At 41.2% G+C, this 20,260-nt stretch overlaps 1 long non-coding RNA gene across 1 annotated transcript in view; it reads right to left on the bottom strand.

Annotated features, from left to right (window-relative positions):
- LOC143668072 (uncharacterized) overlaps positions 1 to 17,794 on the bottom strand; it is a 33,342-nt gene extending 15,548 nt beyond the window's left edge. Inside the window, exon 1 of the long non-coding RNA XR_013168279.1 lies at positions 17,604 to 17,794. This is a non-coding gene — a long non-coding RNA (uncharacterized LOC143668072). The remainder of the gene's footprint in view (positions 1 to 17,603) is intronic.
- Between the last annotated feature and the right edge of the window lie 2,466 nt (positions 17,795 to 20,260).

Raw genomic sequence — 20,260 nt, 5'->3', positions numbered from 1 at the left:
TGCAGGAGAAAAGAGTGAGGGGAGAATTTCCAGAGTTATGTACCTGAGTAAGCAAGACACTTCCTTAAATAAGAGGACTGATTGGGGAAACTGAGGCCAAAGCACCTTGGCTGAGGTCACAAGGCAGTGAAGGGCAGAGCCCAGGTCTTCCTCTACTTCCTCCAAGACTTCCTCCACCAAATCACAGTCAAGTGTCACACAACTAAAGGCAGAAGAAAGGAGTGTAGTAAAACCACACTGATTTGGCTATTTTTGCATAAATAAATGCATTTTACTATTATCAAATATGTATAGCAAATCTAAAGTGATTTTAAAAAATAAATGACACTATTTAAAACAAGACTACACTCTTGAATTTCAGAATGAATATATCAGAATTGCTTACTTCATAAATTCTTCTTTTACTTAACATGCTGGCGTGTCCAACTATCCCTGTGTGTGTGTTTTCCTTTTCTAGTGTTCAAGTTTAAGGGAGTAAAGTCATATTTCTTTGCTTAACATATGTTTTCCAACCTTAATTAACTAGATCTTACAAAATGAAAATGGAAAATGTTCTCAGATGGCAGCATTTATCTCATCAAAGGACAAATACTTCTTCGGAGTGGAATGTGGCTGGTCTACTAGGAAGCGTGTTGGTGTGTCTGAGGGTGGGGACCTCCTGGCAGGTGAGAGCACCTCTGTGCCCCACCCCCACCCCTTCCACTTCACAATGTCCTGTTCTGAGCTCGAGGACCTGGATGAAGACAGATCAGCTCAACCCCTATCCACCAAGTGGAGTGACTAGTCAGGGGTCTGGTAGATCAGAAGAATTCTTCATGACTTCGATAAAAATGGTATCATCTTTAATAATATGTCCCGTTTTCTAGGACAGTTTGGGCCGTGAAGACCCGCCAGGCCCAGGCGATGTTCCTCTCGCCAGTGGGTTTCTTGAAGGTCTTACTGTTCGGGCCAGGCATGAATGCTCCTCTCAAACGGCACCGAGGGGATGCCTGATCCATCAACAAGAGCGTCACTCTCTGCTTAAAACTGCCAAGAGAGCAGCACATCATACTTCCTGCGCACAGGCACAACCATCAGTGCAGCCCTTTCCCCATCCCACCCCCATTCAGGTGGACTCGGGCACACGTCCTACAGCCAAAGTAGTGGGTGCAGAAAGGTTGGCTCTACAGAGACAGGGTCTCCCAGATGACCGCCTCCTGCTTCTGTCGCTCCTAGTAGCTGATCTTCCAGATGAACACAACATGGTCCTCATAGGTCAGGCGGATGTCGGGTTCACTCAGCATCTGCCCCTGAGCCACTGTTGCACCACCCAATCTTGTTTTACTATACCTTCCTATCTGATTGTTACAGGACAATATTGTTCCATGTTATTTTTCTTTAATGCAATTTTATTTGGTCTGCTCAGTTCATCAGAATACATTTCCTGGGGAAATCGATGTTCAGGGCAACTCGGAAGATAAAACAAGCATATGAAAGAACTGCCATGCTTAAAAAGTTGATGACTGGGGAGGTGGCGGTGTATTGTGGTATGAAGAATGAAGTAAGAGAGTAACTATAAGTAGGAGCCAAATAAGTAACCTTACAAGCCTCTCGGTTATTCAGAGGAAGAAGGGGGTCCTGCAAGGGGCTGCTTCTGGAAGGTTCTATGGAAGAGGTGAGATTTGAGCTGGCCTTTGAAGGATGGAGGTGTTGAGATAGATGCAGTGGGCAGAGTAATACTGCTGAATAGTGGGCGTTCCACCCACCAAAATATAGGTTGGAACCCTTCTCTTCTGGAGAATAGTCTTTTATAATGACATACAAGTGAAAGGATTTGGAGGTATCAGGGCATGGCAGACAAAGTTTTGGCTTTAAATAAACCCACTTGAATCCCAGCTCAATTTCTACCAGCTGTATCCTTAGGTAGGTTACATATGCTTTTTGATGCCATTTCCTTATCTGCCCCAAATGGGTAAATTAGCACCTCTCTCATAAAGGTGGCTGTGCAAACTATAAGGGCAAAACATGGGAATGTGCCTAAGAAGGTGCCTGGCATAAAACAGTGTGGTAGGCTGGAGTTAGACTGCAGAAAAACATGTTCTTAAATTTAATCCATTCCTGTGGGTGTGAACCCTTATAAATGGGACCTTTTTTGTGTGTTGATTATACATTGCTGCAACATTTTCTGTTATAGCCTAATTGCAAACAAGATCAATGTCCATTAACCATAGAAGGGCTGAATTGTGGCATATTCATACAATGGAAAACAAGACAGTAATTAAAACGGACAAATACTACTAGAAACAACAATATGGATGGATCTTTAAAAACATCATATTGGAGTTCTGGAAAGATAGTGGAATAGGATAGGTCAAGTTCACACCTGCTCCAAGGAACAGCTAGAGAAGGGATGGGAGGGTGACTGAGATGGCGGTTTCAGGGTGTGAGTGACCTGGGAGAGTCTTCTGCACCACATAGGGTAGCCCTGGTTGCAAAAGCTGAGGAACTAAGAAGCAGAGAACTGAAACTATCCGGCTAGTGGAAATAGTCTAACGTGGAAGCCCAGAGCCCTCAGGAGTGCACGGACAGGGAGATGGGGACTAGGAAGTAAGCCAAGCCATGTTCCTTGAATGCATAAACCTCACCAGTGCAGCCACATGAACCTAGACCCCCTCCATACCCCATGCACCTGAACCCTTTCACCCACTCCCCCTCCCCACACTCCAAGTACTCAACCCCATCAACTCTCTGCACACATACCCATCCTAAAACCCCACCCTAAGTGCACACATGCCTGCCCCAGCCCAATCCACCTCTCCTGCAAAAGTGCAGTCTTACCCTACCCCTTCCAAGTCCTACGTCCCCGTCCCTGCCCCCTGCAGGCAGTTAGCAGCACATAAAGGCTGTGGGTGCTTACCTCCATAACCATGCCACACCACCCCACAGTCCATTCATTCATGCAATCCCTCCCCGCCCCACATAGAACTCTTTGCTTGTATACATCAGTTACAGCCCTCTGAGATCTGGGGTGCCCACGCAACCCCCCAGCTTTGGAAGAGCACTGACCTGCACAGCTGGGCCACAGCCACCCCCAACCTACACAAGCTCAATGCTGCCCTGCTGCCCTGAGCTCTGCACATGCACACAAAGGGGCCTGCACCCGAGGCCCGTGCACCCTCATAGCCATATCACCCTCCGCTGGGCACTCATGCTTACAGGCACTAGTGTAGCATACCCATTGTGTGACTATACCTGTGCTGCAATGCATCACCACACTGTTGTGCCTCATCTCATGCCCTGCATCCTGTGCCACATCCATCCCTCAAATACAAGGCTTTAGACTACTGAAGGAAATCAACTTCCAAAGGAAATCATTCAAGATATTTACATGCCTCAAAGACAGCAGATGATCACTAGGCATATCATGATGCAGACATAGTCCAGCCTAATGACCGAAATAAATGCTAGAGGAGACACAGACATTGGGACAATTAATCAAAGATGTTCATATAACTCCACTAAATAAAATTAATGGATGGCTAATGACATAAAGGAGATCAAGAAGACACTAGAAGAGCATAAAGAGGAATTTGAAAGAATAAATAAAAAATAGCAGATATCACAAAAATTAAAATGCTGTAGACCAAATAAAAAACATACTAGAGACTCACAACAATAGAATTGAAGAGGCAGAAGAAAAAACAAGTGAATTCAAGGACAGGAAAACTGATTTCAAACACTCAAAACAGCAAATGGCAAAAAAGATGGAAAAATTTGAATTGGATCTCAGGGAAATGATGGACAAAATAAAGTGCAAAAATACAAGAATCATCAGTGTCCCAGAAGGAGAAGAGAAGAGTACAGGGCTGGGAAGATTAGTTAAGGATATAATGAGGGGAAATGTCCCAATCCTTATAAAGGGCATATATATGAAAGTCAAAGAAGCTCACCAAACTCCAAAAAGAATAAAGTCAAATAAGCTGTGTTGGTCTAAATCTGTGGTGGACCCCAGAAAAGCCATACCCTTTGATCCTCATTCAGTATTGCTGGGTGGGAGCATTTTGATTGTTTCTATGAAGATGTGACCCACCCAATTGTGGGTAGTAACTTTTGATTAGATGATTTTCATGGAGGTGTGTCTCCACCCACTGAAGGTGGAGTTGCTTGCTGGAATCCTTTAAAAGAGGAAACATTTTGGAGAGAGTCCCTTTTGGTAGAGCCACATGAAAGCCAGCAGACACTGCCATGTTCTCCATGTGCCCTTCCAGCTGAGAGAGAAATGTTAAACATCGTCGGCCTTCTTGAACCAAGGTATCTTTTCCTGGGTGCCTTAAATTGGACATTTCTATAGACTTGATTTAATTGGGACATTTTCTTGGCCTTAGAACTGTAAACTAGCAACTCATTAAATTCCTCTTGTTAAAAGCCATTCTGTTTCTGGTATATTGCATTTTGGCAGCTAGCAAACTAGAGCATAGGCCTTCCCCAAGACACATACTAATCAGTCTATCAAATGTTGAAGAGAAGCAGAAAATCCTGAAAGTGGCAAGAGAAAAACAATCTACTACGTACAAGGGTACCCACATAAGACTGAGCTCAGACTACTCAACTGGCACAATAGAGGCAAGAAAGCAGTGGTATGATACATTTAAGATCCTGAAAGAAAGACTTCCAGACAGGAATTCTGTACCCAGTCAAATTGTCCTTCAAAACTGAGGGAGAGATTAAAATTTTCACAAACAAACAAATCCTGAAATATGTCAACAAGAGACTGGCCTCACAGGAAATAGTAAGGGGAGTTCTGCCAGTTGAAAAAAAAGACAGGAGAGGGAGGTCTGGAGGATGGCACAGAATTGAAGAGTGCCAATAAGGGTAACTTAAAAGATAAAAAGAGAAAGAAAGACTACATAAATCTGACAAATAGAATCCCAAAGATCAGACAGTGGATTCAAGAAATGCTTTTTCAGTAATAACTTTGGATGATAATAGACTAAATTTATCAATTAAAAGATAGAGATTGGCATGATGGATTAAGAAATATAATCCAGCTATATGCTGTTTAGAAGAGACTCATCTTAGACACAAGGATACAAAGAGACTGAAAGTGAAGGATGGAAAAATTATTCCACACAAGTTGTAACCAAAAGAAAGCAATAGTCACTATACTAATATCAGACAAAATAGACTATAAATGTGAAGATATCATACAAGACAAAGAAGGACACTATATATTAATAAAAGGGACAATTTGCCAAGAAAAAAATAACAATCAGAAGTATTTGTGCTCCCAATCAAGGAGCTCCAAAGTACATGAGACAGACACTGGCAAAACTGAAGGAAGTGATAGATATTTCAACATTAATAGTAGGAGACTTTATGTACCACTCTCCTTTATAGATGGAACAACCAGACAGAATATCTACAAGGAAATAGAGAAGTTAAGCAACTTGATAAATGAATTAGACCTAACAGATATTTATAACCCATTACACACCAAGACACTAGGATATAGATTCTTCTTTAGTGCTCATGGACCATTCTCCAGGATAGATCATATGTTGGGGAACAAAACAGGTCTCTATAAAATTAAAAACACTGAAATTATTCAAAGCACTTTCTCTAATCACAATGGAATGAAGCAAGATGTCAAAGAACAACAAAAACCAAGAACTTTCACAAATACATGGAAATTAAATAACACACTCTTAAACAACCAGTGGGTCAAAGAAGAAATTGCTAGAGAAACCAGTAGCTATCTGGAGATGAATGAAAACAAGAATACAATATATCAGAACTGATGGGAAGTGGCAAAGGCTATGCTGAGAGGGAAATTTATTACCCTCATGCCTATTAAAAAAAAAGTGCAAAAATTGAGGACTTAACTGCTCACCTGGAAGAACTTGAGAAAGAACAACAAACTAAACCCAAAGCAAATAGAAGAAGAAAAATAACAAATATTAAAGCAGAGTTGAATGGGAGAACCAAAGAACAATATAAAGAATCAATAAAGTCAAAAGTTCATTCTTTGAGAAAATCAGTAAAATTGATGGGCCACTAGCAGACTGACAAAGAAAAAAAGAGAGAGGATGCAAATAAACAAAATCAGAACTGAGAAGTGGTGCATCACCACAGACCCTGAAGAAATAAAAGAAATCATAAGAGAATGTAATGAACAATGATACAGCAACAAACTAGACAATTTAAATGAAATGGACAAATACCTCTCTTCTCCTTCTGGGACACCAATGATTTTTATATTTGCGTGCTTTGTTTTGTCTATCATTTCCCTGCGATCCAATTCAATTTTTTCTATCTTTTTTGCCATTTGCTGTCTTGAGTCTTCAAAGTCAGTTCTCCTGTCCTCTATATCACTTATTCATTCTTCTGTCTCTTCAGATCTGGTGTTGTGTGCCTCTAGTATGTTCTCTATTGGGTCAACAGAGTCTTTAATCTATGTAATATCCACTATATCCTATTTATTTTTTCAAATTCCTCTTTATGCTCTTCTACTGTCTTCTTGATCTCCTTTATGTCCTTTGCTATCCCACTTATTTTATTAAGTAGAGTTGTATGAACATCTTTCATTAGTTCTTCCAACATCTGCGTCTCCTCTGGTGTTTTATTTTGGTCATTAGACAAGGCTATATCTGTCTGCATTGTGATATACTTAGTGATTTTCTGCTGTCTTCATGGAATGTAAATATCTTGATTGATTTACTTTGAGAGTTGATTTCCTTCAGTAGTTTAAGGCCTTGTGTTTGTTGGATGGTTGCACTGCAGGAAGCAGGTACGGGGTGGGGCATTCAGGGTGGTGATTTGTTTCAAGGCTGATATAGGTGCAGTTTGGGGATGTTACACTGAGCTTGTGAATGTAGGTGCCCAGCAGCCAGGGAGAATGCAGCTGTGTGGCTGCACCAGTCTGGGGGGCATAACCCAAGCATGCCATGGTCTAAGGCACAGGGTGCTTTGTGTGCATGTAAGAGCTATGGCAGCAGGTTACCATTATGCCTTTATGGACTGGGGGCAGATGTGACCCAGCTGTACAGATCAGCACTTTCTCAGAGCTGGGAAGTGTGGCTGAGGGCCATGCACATTTGTGGTTCTAGGACTGCTGTAAATTGTGGCTCCCAGAGCTGAATGAAGTGACTGGGGGCCTGTGCACATGTGTGGGTCTAAGAACACTATAAACTGATGCAAAGAGCTCAGGTGGTTGGGGTGAGGCTGTGCAACACTATAAGCAGGGATGCAGGGGTAGCCTGGGTATAGAGGGTAGTGCATACAGCCCTTATGTAGGAACAACCCACAGGGAACACAGAGGCTCTCCTCAGGTCAGGAGAGTTGCAGGGAAGGTGGGTTGGGCTGCACTTGGGGTGTGGGTGTGGGGCAGTTACATGCACTGGGGGCTGGTGGGGTGGGGGTGCATGAAGTGTGGGGAATGGGAATGGGTGACTGGGTTCATGGGGTGCATGGGGTGTAGGGTGAGTTGTTGGACACAGAGTAGGGCTGGTGAGGGTAGCGTACCCAAGGAACACAACCTGGCTTATTTCCTAGCCTCTGGCTCCCATCTATGCACTCCTGCAGGCTCTGTGCCACCATGCCAGCCTCCACCTTTCTGCCTCTCAGTTCCTTGGCCTCTGCAACCAGGGTGCCTGATGAGGCGCAGAAGGCTCTCCCAGGTCAGCTGCACTCCCAAACTGCTGCCTGTCACCCTCCTGTACTTTCTCTGACTTTTCCATGGAGCAGGGCTAATCTCTAGCTACTCTATTCGGCCATATTCCCGGAAATACTGGTCAACTGATTTTTGACAAGGCCCCAAATCCACTGAGCTGGGACAAAATAGTCTTTTCATTAATGGGCATGGGAGAACTGGATATCAATAGCCAAAAGAATGAAAGAGGACCCTTATATAAAAATGAACTGAAAGTGGATCAAACACCTAAATATAAGAACTAGCACCATAACACTTCTAGAAGAAAATGTAGGGAAACATCTTCATGACCTAGTAATAGGAGATAGCTTCCTAAACTTTACACCCAAAGCACAAGCAACAGAAGAAAAGATAGATGAATGGGGACTCCTCAAAATCAAATGCTTCTGCACTTCAAAAGACTTTGTCAAAAAGGTGAAGAGGCAGCCAACTCAATGGGAGAAAATATTTGGAAATCACACATCGGATAAAAGTTTGATATCCTGTAATATAAAGAAATCATATAATTCAACAAGAAAAGAATAAACAATCCAATTATAAAGTAGGCTAAAGATATGAATAGGCATTTCTCTGAAGAGCAAATACAGATAGCTCAAAAGCACATGAAGAGATGCCCATTTTCATTGGCTATAAGGGAAATACAGATCAAGACTACAATGAAATACCACCTATAAGAATGGCTGGTGTTAAACGAATAGGAAACTACAAACGTTGGAGAGGATGTGGAGAAACTGGGACACTTATGCATTGCTAGTGGGAATATATAATGGTATAGCCACTATGGAAGACAGTTTGATGGTTCCTTTGGAAACTAAATATCAAGTTATCCTATGACCCAGTATTAGCACTACCTGGTATATACCCAGAAGAGCTGAAAGCAGTGACACAAACAGGCATTTGAACACCAATGTTCATAGCAGCATTATTCACAATCACCAAAAATAGAAACACTCCGAATACTTTTTAACAGACGAGTGGATTAACAAAATGTGGCATATACATATGATGGAATATTATGTAGCAGTAAGTCAATGATGCTTGACTTGAAGCACATGACAAGATGGATAAACCTTAAAGACATTATGCTGAGTGAAATAAACCAGACCCAAAAGGACAGATACTGTATCACTCCACTTTTATGACCATGGTAAAGGTAAAATCGGAGGGCTATAATATAGAGTGTAGGGGACTTAGAGATACATAGAAGCTAGATGTGGGTTATCTAATAAGGTTGAACTGAAGTGTAAGGGACTAAATAGAAATGCAGACAGTTCTCTAGTGGTTCTATAAGTAATATTACCATACTGAAGGTGAAAATGATTGAAAGACATTGTATAGACCTATGTATCCTACTGATTTACACTAGAAATATAAATAAATTCTTGCAAGAACTACTTCAAAGGTATGATTCATTTAAAAAGAGTGTTTCAGTCCAGGGTACAGGGGGAAAAGTGCTATTGCATGTCATGGACCATGTTTAATGGAAAACTTCAGCACTACCTCAGCAACAGCAGGAGTAAATAATGGGGATAGGGACAAGAGTTAAGGGGAGATTTATACTTCCTATTTGGTGAGGGTGTGTTTATTGTTTATCTTTCTCTTGGGTACAATAAAATTATCTAAAATTGAGAGTATTGGTCAACTGTGGACTTTGGACATTACACATGGTGCCTAGTAAATACAGGTGGCTGAAGGATGCACCAATTGAGAAGTAGATTGGCAAACGATGGTGTATACGTTTGATCAAATATTGTGCTGCTACAGTAAGGAATGAAGTGTGAGGCATGCAGTGATGTGCTGAATTGTGAGGCAAAATAAGTCAGAAATGAAAGAACAATTATTGTATGGTCTCCTTTAGAAAATGCCTATAAGAAAACAGGGGCCTAGATTTTAAGCTCTCATAACTGACACATTAAGTACAGAGTGGTAACTATTATTTCTGGATTTTGAGAGTATGTTTTATATATCTATAACCTGGAATTTAGAGATAAGAATGAAGCTGATCAGGTCAGGATTAAGGTAATTCAGGTCACAGGGGTAAAGAAGACATTGTCTATATTTTAGAACTGCACCTACTCTTTGAAAGCAAAGGAAGAAAATTTTATTTTGTCTGGAACCTAAATTTTCTGTAGCACATAATCCTACTCAACCTGCCTGGATAGCTCATTTGAACAGCTGAAAGACAGGGAGCCCAGAATAAGAATGAGGTCCTTTAATTCTGTATAGCTTAATGTAATGCCTGGATACATCTTAGAACATATTAAGCAGAGAGCCGAAAAGTATTGGCAAAGTTCCTTGAGGGATGGGAGAAAAATTTTGAACTATTAAACTTTACCATCAGCAAATCCCCTGATACTGTGTCAAACATGAGGGACACCCAAATCAATAGGCCAAGCCCTTGATCCTGAGGCTTACTCTTGTGAAGCTTATGTAGGTAGCAGAGAAGCTTAGCCTACCTATAGGTATGCCTAATAGTTACTTCTGGAGAACTTCTTTTGTTGCTCAGATATGGCATCACTCTCTAAGCCCAACTCTGCAAGTGAAATTATTGCCCTCCCCACTATGTGTAACATTGCATCCAGGGGTGAAAGTCTCCTTGGCAACGTGAGGGATGACTCCCAGGGATGAGTCCAGCCCTGGCACCATGAGATTAGCAATTCCAACATGACTAAACGGGGAAAAAGAAATGTAACTAATAAAGTATCAGTGGCTGAAAGATTTCAAATGGAGTCAAGAGGATACTCTGGAGGTCACTCTAACAGTTAGACATTGCTACCTATCATAACTTGCCAAACCCCAACCAGGGCCATTCCAGCCAATTGTAAAGAACACCTAAGGTGTTATATAAGATTCTACAAAGGTTCCATGCACTAGGGTAACTTTCTCGAAGTTTACAATCTCCAGAAGTCCCTGGACCCGATAAGTCCTGACATCTAGAGGGCCCAGCCTTTCCAGAACATCAACTAGTTCCATCTCACTCTCCCATATTATTGACATCCCCTTCCAACATGAAAAAGTTAGAATGGCCATATCCCAAATACCCCTAAAGAGTGGGATAGAAAGATCAAAGGTGATGGTGGAGTCATACAGAGAAAGTAGGGTTTAACAAAGAAATATGATTGTTGAATCATTAAATTGATATTTCTTTTAGTTTCCAGTATATTTAGAGCAGCTAGAAGTGAAAACCTAAAGTTATGGAATTGTAACCCATGCCAAACTCTGAAATCTGTTGTACAACTAATTGTTGTGCTGTGCTTTGAAATTTATTGCTTTTTTGTATATATGTTATTTTTAAAGAAAAAGTCAGTTGTGATGATAAAAAAAATATTTTTTCCCTTCTAGCCTCCTATATTCTGGAGCAGATAGAAGGAAAAATCTGAGATGATGGTATGGTAGCCCATGAGAAACTCTGGGATCTTTCCTGAAGCTACTTGTTGAAGAGTGCTTTGAAATCTATTGCTTTTTTCTTTCTTTGGTTTGTATATATATTATATTATACAATAAAAAAGTAAAAAAAAATCATGTTGGTTTAAAGAAACAAGATACAAAGGGATGCATTTTTCTTTGACTCCATTTATATAAACTCACTCCAAAAGAAGTGAAAGATATAAACAATAAAACTATAGCATAGAAGTCAACTCCTCTGGGGAGAGCACTGGATGCGACTGAACAGAGGTACTGGTAGGCTCATGGTTTGTATTCACTGTTAGAAAGGAAGATAGTTGAAAGGAAGATGGTTCCATGGGCATTTGCTTTGTATTCACTTTTTAAATGCAATTTTACTGAGATATATTCACACGGCACAGAAACCATTCAAAGTATACAATCGTTGGTTCACAATATTGTCACATAGTTGTGCATACAGCTCCATGATCAAATTCAGAACATTTTCATTATTTCAGAAAAAAAATAAAAAGAAAAAAGAAAACCCTAATCCTCCCATCCCCTTCTCCTCCCATAGGGAATTAAACACTAAATCCCAGTTGGGAGATTTGCCTCAGGAGAAAAGTTCCACAGATGCAGCTCACCACGCAACAGAGGAATCTAATTCTCTTTTGGGGATGATTCAAACCAAGGTCACCACCTCCTAAAAGGAAATTGAGAACAGCTGGTGCAGAGCTAACCTCTAGTTAGGCCTGCTGACCTGTGACTGTTAGGGCCCATAAAAACAGGACATGGCTGGAAACAGCCCTTCATGACTTTATCCTGAGGTCCAAATCGGTATTGCAGAAGCCAGGAGGCATGTCAACCTCCTTCTCTTCTGGGCACTAGATCCCTGAATCAGTCAGATGTGACCAAAGGACAAATGACAAAATAGCAAAGAGGCCCTAGGACACTGTCCCATTCCTTGGTGCAGATGGAGAAAAGACAGCCAACTCTAAATTAGCACCAACTCCTCTTTCCCCCATTCTTTTACTTAAATGCATATTCACATAAAATAGTTTCTTAGAAGAGTTCTACATGGGAAAGACAAATCAGAATATAGTTAATAGAAGCATGGGCATGGTTGGCTGAGGGACCTGAGTTTAAATAGGGGTTTTGTCAATTATGAGCTTGTTTTAACTAGCTAGATACTTAAGTTCTCTAAGTTTGAGTTTCTTTATTGATCAAATAGGAATAATGTTTTCTATACATCAGAACATTTTTGAGGATTAAATAAGATTAATATACATCGGTTCTCAGCATAGTGTTTGTCCAAATAAGTGCTCAGTAAATGGTAGGGTGTTAAAGATTGTTTTTCTATAAATCTGGGATTTCACTTGACATTAATGAATGTCAAACTAAAATTTCTTTATGAAGTTTCAAATGGTAACAAAGTTCAACTACAACCCCAATCACATTATCATCAATGTGGATGAATCTCACATAATGTTAAACAAACCAGCAGACACGAAAAGAGTACACACTGTGTTATTTAATCTGTCTGAAGTTCAAAGCAGACAAAACAAGTCCATGGTGTTAAGACATCAAGGTAGTTGTTAAACTTTGGAGGGGAAGATGAAGATTGTGGTGGGTGTGACTGGTGGAGGGCATGGGGTGGGGTAATATTCTGTTTCTTTATCTGGAAACTGGTTACAGGGGTGTTCACTCCATGAAAACTCACTGAACTATATACTTAAAATGGTGCAGTTCGAACAGGCATTTTATAGCAGCATTATTTGCAATTGCTAAGAGATGGAAACAGCCCAAATGTCCATCAACAGATGAGTAACTAAACAAGCGGTGGCATATACAAACGATGGAATATTATGCAGCTGTAAGACAGAACAAAGTTATGAAACATGTAACAACATGGATGGACCTTATGTAACAACATGTTATGAAACATGTAACAACATAAGGACATTATGCTGAGTGAGATTAGCCAGAAACAAAAGGACAAATATTGTACGGTCTCATTGATATGAACCAACCTTAATGAATGAACTTGGATAATTTCAGTTAAGAAGAGAGGTCATCAGGAGATAGAAACAGGGTAGATATTGGGTAATTGGAACTGAAGGGATACAGATTGTGGAATGGGACTGATTGTAAAAATTCAGAAATGGATAGCACAATACCACCTAACTGTAATACAATAATGTTAGAACGCTAAATGAAGCTGAATGTGAGAATGATAGAGGGAGGAGGCCTGGGGGCACAAATGAAATCAGAAGGAAAAATAGACGATAAAGACTGACATGGCATAATCTAGGAATGCCTAGAGTGTAAAATGATAGTGACTAAATGTGCAAATTTAAAAATGTTTTGCATGAGGAAGAACAGAGGAATGTCAATAATGCAGGGTGTTGAAATTAAATGGTAATTAATATTTTAAAACTTTAACTTAAGAATGAGAATAAAGCAAAAAATGTTTATTTGGTACAAAATTTATTTCTTGACTAGTGCATTTCCCAATATAACTTATGAGGACAGCTTAATTAAATATCATAAGTACATGGAATCTTGAGTAGGCCATGAGGTTTTGTAGGTTTGTCCAGAGTAATGCCTCGATAAATCCCAGAAGGATTTGAACAGTGAATAAAAAAGTATTTGCAAAGTCCAATTGGGGATATGGTGAGAAAGGAGAAAATTCAACTTCCCCAAGTGAAGAATTCTTGATATTCTCACAAGCAGTGTGGACAACCAAAGCAATAGGCTGAGCCCCCAATCTTGAGGTTTGTTCATATGAAACTTAACCCCACAAAGGATAGGCTAAGCCTACTTAAAATTGGGCCTAAAAGTCACCTCCAAGAGAACCTTTCTTGTTGCTCAGATGTGGTCTCTCTCTCTCTCTTTCTCTCTGCCAACATGACAAGCAAACTCACTGCCCTCCCCCTCTCTGCATGGGATATGACTCCCAGGGGTGTGGACCTCCTGGCAATGTGGAGCAGAAATCCTAGAATGAGCTGGGACTCAGCACCAAGGGATTGAGAAAAACTTCTCGACCAAAAAAGTGAAGAGAGAAATGAGAGAAAATAAAGTGTCAATGGCTGAGAGATTCCAAACAGAGTCGAGAGGTTATCGTGGAGGTTATTCTTACGCATTAAATAGATATCACCTTTTTAGTTAAGGTGTAATAGAGAGGCTGGAGGGAACTGCCTGAAAATGTAGAGCTGTGTTCCAGTAGCCATGTTTCTTGAAGATGATTGTATAATGATACAGCTTTCACAATGTGACTGTGTGATTGTGAAAACTTCGTGTCTTATGCTTCTTTTATCTACCTTATGGACAGATGAGTAAAACATATGGATTAAAAATAAATAAATAATAGGGGGAACAAATGTTAAAACAAATTTGGTAGATTGAAATGCTAGTGATCAATGAAAGGGAGGGGTAAGGGGTATGGTATGCATGATTTTTTTCTGTTTTCTTTTTATTTCTTTTTCTGAATTGATGCAAATGTTCTAAGAAATGATCATGATGATGAATATACAACTATGTGATAAAAAAGAATGTTCATATTGTATGTTGATTGATTTTATTAATAAAAATTTTAAAAAATTTAAAAAAATTAAACATTCAAAAAATGGGTGCAGTTTTCCAAATGCATGCTATATTTCACTATAAAGTTATTAGACAAAGTCTGAAAAGATAAAGTCTTCATTTTTCCTCTCATAATCTAGAGAGCTCCTCACATTCATTCATTCAGGAAGTATTTGTTGAGCACCTCCTCTGTGCAAGCACTGTTTCGCTACATGGGATACATCAGTAAACAAGTCAGAAACTCTGCCCTCAGCTATGAAGGAAATTTTCATATTCAAGGAGGGCAGAAGTGGCAGCCTAGTAAAGTGGGGAGAAAAATCCTGCCTAAAAATTCTATTAAGTTTTCAGTTTCCTCATCAGGCAAATTGATGTGATAAATGTCCTGCCTATGTTACAGAGTTTATTTGTGCATTCTAAACCCTATCAGGAAAAAAACTAAAACTTCCCTGGGATCTCATCCAAAATATACTCATAAGCAATGTCTTCCATGATATCCTCAAAACTGTGAAAGCTGTTTCTCCACTCCCAATGTTGCCTCTCTGAGCCCCTCTACTTTGCCTTCTAGTGGGAGTTTCTAATTACGTCCATGTTTTCCAAATTCTGAAATCAGGCATAGCGTCTAAAAGTAACTTCAGGGGGAAGGCCCTCACAAATGTTATAATTTCCTTCAATGCGTCCCAAAATTATTCCCCCAAAAGTCCAATAAAACCTGAATTGAAACTGTAGCAGCTCTGAAAACACAGATTTTAAGTTAGTCCCTTTTCCTACCTCCCAAACACCACCCTCAGTGGTGGTTTGAAGCTGTATGCACCCAGAAAAACATACTCCTAAATTTAAACCATTCCTGTGGATGTAAGTAGGATCTTTTGATGAGACAACTTCAGATAAGGTGTGACCCACTTCATTCAGGATGGGACTTAATCCTGTTACTGGAGTCCTTTATAAACGGAATGAATACAGAGAGCCACAGAAGCAAGCAGCTGAAAGCAGTGAAACGCAGAAGAGAAGGCAGAGGCCAGGAAACACTGCCATGTGACCTGCCATGTGGCAGAGGGGCCGAGGATCAACAGGAACTGATCTTTGGGAAGAAAACTGTGATGCCTTGATTTGGACATTTTCTCTGCCTCGAAACTGTAAGCTAATAATTCCTCATTGTTTAAGGCAACCTTTTTCATTGTACTGCTTTAAGTAGCCTAGGAAACTAAAGCACCCTCCCCAAATCCCCTCCAATGTTTTTCAACAGGTATTTATTAAAAACTGACTATGTGCTAGGCACTGTTTTTAGACACTGAAGACACCATAGTTTTTTTAAAAAACCTTTTTTTAAGTTTTGAAAGTTTGAAAAAAAATATTTGCAATTTTTTTTAAAAAAGACAAAATTCTTCTGATCATTAGGCCATTTACATTATAGTGGACAAAGGTATTCTGGAGCTAATTCCTGAAATCCATCCCTATGGTGCTACAGAACAATCAGCTGTGCATGGCAAAGCAAAAGTGGCACTTTTTGGTAAAGATTCAAAGTAATGGCCCTAGATGGCCCTCAGTGCCAAGGGAATTGAGCACCTACACATGCCAGGCTTTGTGGTAGAACCACTGTGACGGCTAATTTAATGTATCAACTTGGCTAGATATGGTATCCATTGTTTGGTCAAGAAAGTAGTGGCTTGATTATTGCTATGAGGGTATTTCATGGCTGGACTTCAATCATTACTCAGTTGATTGCATTTACAACTGATTACATCTACCATCAACAAAGGAGATTGCCATCAACAACAATTATAGTCTCCTCATTCAATCAGTGGAGTCTTGAAACAGAGAACTAAGGATATTTCGGCAGTCCAGAAGGAAGAATTTCTCTCCACTTCAGCCAGCCCACTTATCTTAGAGAATTTGACATCATCTTCATAGACCTGCCCTACAGAATTCAGGCTTTGCCAATCCCCACAGACATGTGAGCCAATTCCTAAAATAAATCTCTTAATATTAAGAACTCTCTCAATTTCTCTGGAAATGCTGACTAATAAAACCAGCAAGAGGGCTGGAGATAAAGATAAATAGAACAGAGACTCAGCTCCTACAGGATTCCTCTTTTTTGGAGGGGGTGGGGGAAGGAGGGTGGTGATGCATGGTCCTGGAATTGAACCCAGGTCTCCAGCATGGAAGGCAAGCATTCTACCACTAAACCACCTAAAGTCTTCCTCTTAAGTACAACTGCAGGTGGAGAACAACATATTCAAGGGGGCACTCAGGGGCTTATGGATGCTGATGACACAAGGCCAATTCCAGTTCTAGTCTTTTCAGGTCAAGACACAGAACTTTCTGAAGCTAAACTTTCAGCTCCCGGGTAGGCAGTGGAATTAGTGAAATATTTGGAGTTTAGGAAGATCCCAAGCTAGAGGTTGGGTAAGGATACTAATAATCATTAATGTTTTATGGAGAATTTTATTACAGACCAAACACTGATCTAATGTATACAATGCATGTATTTACTCAATCCTCATTAACCACCATTTAAGGAAAGTAGGATTATTATCTGCATTTTATAGTTGAGAAAGCTGAGATACAGAATTTAAATAATTTTCTCAAGGTCATAGAGTTAATTTATGGCTCCAAAACTTGTTTACTTAAACCACAAGGCAGGAAAGAGGGCAGATGTGAGAGATTCTGGTTTATCTGGGTATTCATCTTGGGTTTACCAATCAGAACCAAGTGTTTATTCTAACGGCATGTCCAGCAGGTCAGCCTTGAGCTCAGCTGTCCAATTTCTCATGAGTTCCCAGAGTCCTGGGGATCCTGTGCTGGCACCATAATGAACTGGCCACAAAACACTGCACACTATTTCTCTGCTCCCTGGCAACAGGGTCTGTCAGAAAGGGTGAGTGCGAAGCAAAGACAAAAATGGCCTTAGATCCAACAAAATGGTTTAGGAGGGCGAGTATCAATCACATACCTATTATGAGTTTCCTAATCGGGTCATGCACTTCCTTGCCGGTGACCCTCTGACAACAGTGAGTGGAAAACATGGCCCCGTGATGTGACCACACCTGGGATCTCGCTCTGTTTGGTGCTTCCGCCTCCAAATGACAAAAGCAAAATGGTGTGGGTGTGGGTGTGGGTGGGTGAGTCGGGGCCCGGTTCCGAGCTTCCAGCAGCAGTTGGTGATGTCATAGAGCCTCACCCCCCCCCCCTTGGAATATTAAACAGCAGGTGCGTCACTCACTCTGAAGGTAGCCATTCATAACCAGAAATTTAGAAGAGGGAAAACCCCCAGAGCTGCACAGAATGCAGTCTCCAACAGAAGGACAGAAAGAAGCATCTCCCGGAAGCCGCTGCCTGAATCTAACCTTGAGATCTTTCAGAGAAAAGTGGGCTGTTCAACTTTTCTGAGTCATTATTAATGCGAGCCATCTGGAAACAGAAAGAATGACTCAAGAGATGCTACATATCCTGGAAATGGGGTCAAAGTGGGGGTGGGGGTGGTTTGGGGGTGAGGCTGAGTGAGGGAGGAAGAAGAAAGAGATGAGAAGTGTGTTTCCTCAAAGTGGGTGCTCTTCTCAATTGTTTAGTGACAGCAGCAGCGCTCTCAGAAGGCTGGAGACCCAGAGACGGCCAAGTTCCATCCACCTCAGAGTTTCAGGGACTGAGGCCAGAAGTGAAAGTATTTGCCCTCACATTCTAGTGTGCACTGCATTTACATTTGCAAATTAGGAAGAGAAAAATTAATAAGTCTAGTCAAGGAAAATCTTTCCCCTCGTTTCTCCTCTATCTGATACACATGGACTCAATATACTAATCATGGCATCCAGGACTAATGAGAGAAGTGGGGAAAGAGAGAGAGAGAGAGAAAGAAAGAAGGAGGAATAAGAGTAGCTCTTTTTCTCCACTAGGAAGCCAGGAATTCAAAACAAAAAACTTAAATTTTTTACTCTGTTAGTTAATGTTTTGTGAGACCTGGGGAAGAAGCTATAGCCTGCTGCATGAGGACAAGAGTCTCATTTCAAAAGAAAGACCCCAGGCTTTGCTGTCAGACGGACATGGGTTCAAATTCTGGTTCTGCCATGTCTGAACTTGGACAAGCGACTTAACCTTTCTGAGCCTCAATTTCCTCCATCTGAAAATCAGGAATACTGTTGATGATCTTGCAGATCTTTTAACAGAGCTAAGTGGATGATGTGAGCGAAGTGTGAGACACAGCCCAAGAAGCTCTTGTTTGAGAAACGAGATGCTTCTTTCCAGTACCAAATAAAGCCGCCTCTGCCTTCCTGCCCTGCCCTCCAACCCAACCCCATCCAAGAACAATCAGTACCAAATAAAAAGTTTGGTCTAGACGCATATATTCACATCTTTTGTGTGCGTCTGGTTTGTTTATATTTTTCCCCATTAGGAAAAAAAAAATGTAATAAAGGGAAAAGGAAAGGGGTGGTTATGAACACGTATCTATTCTGACATGTAGATTCAGTTCTTCTCAGGTCATTTTTCCCATCTAGCCTAGGTACTGTCAGGGGCTGTCATTTCAGTAAGAAGTGGGCTGGACTTGCTTGAAGAGGAAAGCACATTCATTTTGAGCTTACAGTAACCCCTTCCCACTTTTACTTGATCTTGCCTCAAATGGGCCTGGATATATTTACACTCACCTTTAAGATGAGGGACATTATATTATTGGTTTTCTGAAAAAGGTAGTATGGATTCAAGGATCTGAAGTGCACAGAGCCTTAAGCCCAATAACCTGTTTTTTTTTTTTTTTTTTTACTTATGATGTGTTCATTGCCTCAGGGCCAGCCTCATGGGCAAGCAACCAGAGTAGTCAAGGGCCCTGTGCTCAGAAGGGCTGTGCACTTGGTGTTTAATGCTCTTGAAATTCTTAATGACTTTATCTTTGAACTTGTGTTTTCTAAGTGACGTCTGATGGGACAATGAAGAATGTGCCGGGAGCTTGGAGCCTCTGCTCACATAGGTGCCTTCGTCCGCTGCCTCCTCTGGACTCTGGAGAGCTGGAAACTCTCAGCTCCCTGGCATCCTCACCCCACCCAACCTCCCCCCACCCCTGCCCCCTCAGTCTTCCATCCAGCTGGTCTCCATCTTGGGCTGGCAACACCACAGCATGTATTGTGAGCAGTTGGCCAGGGCCTGCATCGAGGCAAGCCTCTCTGATGCAGGTATCCAGTGCATCTGGGCATGGAGATTTAAAGAGCCTTGGGGTCCCCCATCTTTCAGGGTTTGGGGTGGTGGGCCCCTGGGAAATGGGCACACCTGACTTAACCTCCCCAGACCCCACCCCAAGCCGCGCCACAATGCAGTAATACTGCGGCTGGTGGGAAGGGGAACCTGTCCTCTATCCCAGGGTGTGGTCAGGGGGCTGCCTGTGAAAGTCTGTCCTTGCCTCTGGAGGGTCTGGTGCCCAGGAGGATTCCCTTTGCCAGTTATGTGCCTGGGAATGTCTTCTATTCCACCTTCCAGTCTTCCTGGGTCTGACTTGTGGTTGTCCCTTCTGGCCAGTTCTAGGGACCCTTTAGGGATGAGCCATGAAATCCAAATTGTGTCATTTCAGTGATTCCACATAAGAGTTAGAGGCTCTGGTATTTGCATTTTAAACTAGCATTGTACAGT

This window comes from Tamandua tetradactyla, chromosome 24, assembly GCF_023851605.1.
Source record: "Tamandua tetradactyla isolate mTamTet1 chromosome 24, mTamTet1.pri, whole genome shotgun sequence".
Lineage (NCBI taxonomy): Eukaryota > Metazoa > Chordata > Mammalia > Pilosa > Myrmecophagidae > Tamandua > Tamandua tetradactyla.
This window is presented reverse-complemented; position numbering and strand designations above follow the sequence as displayed.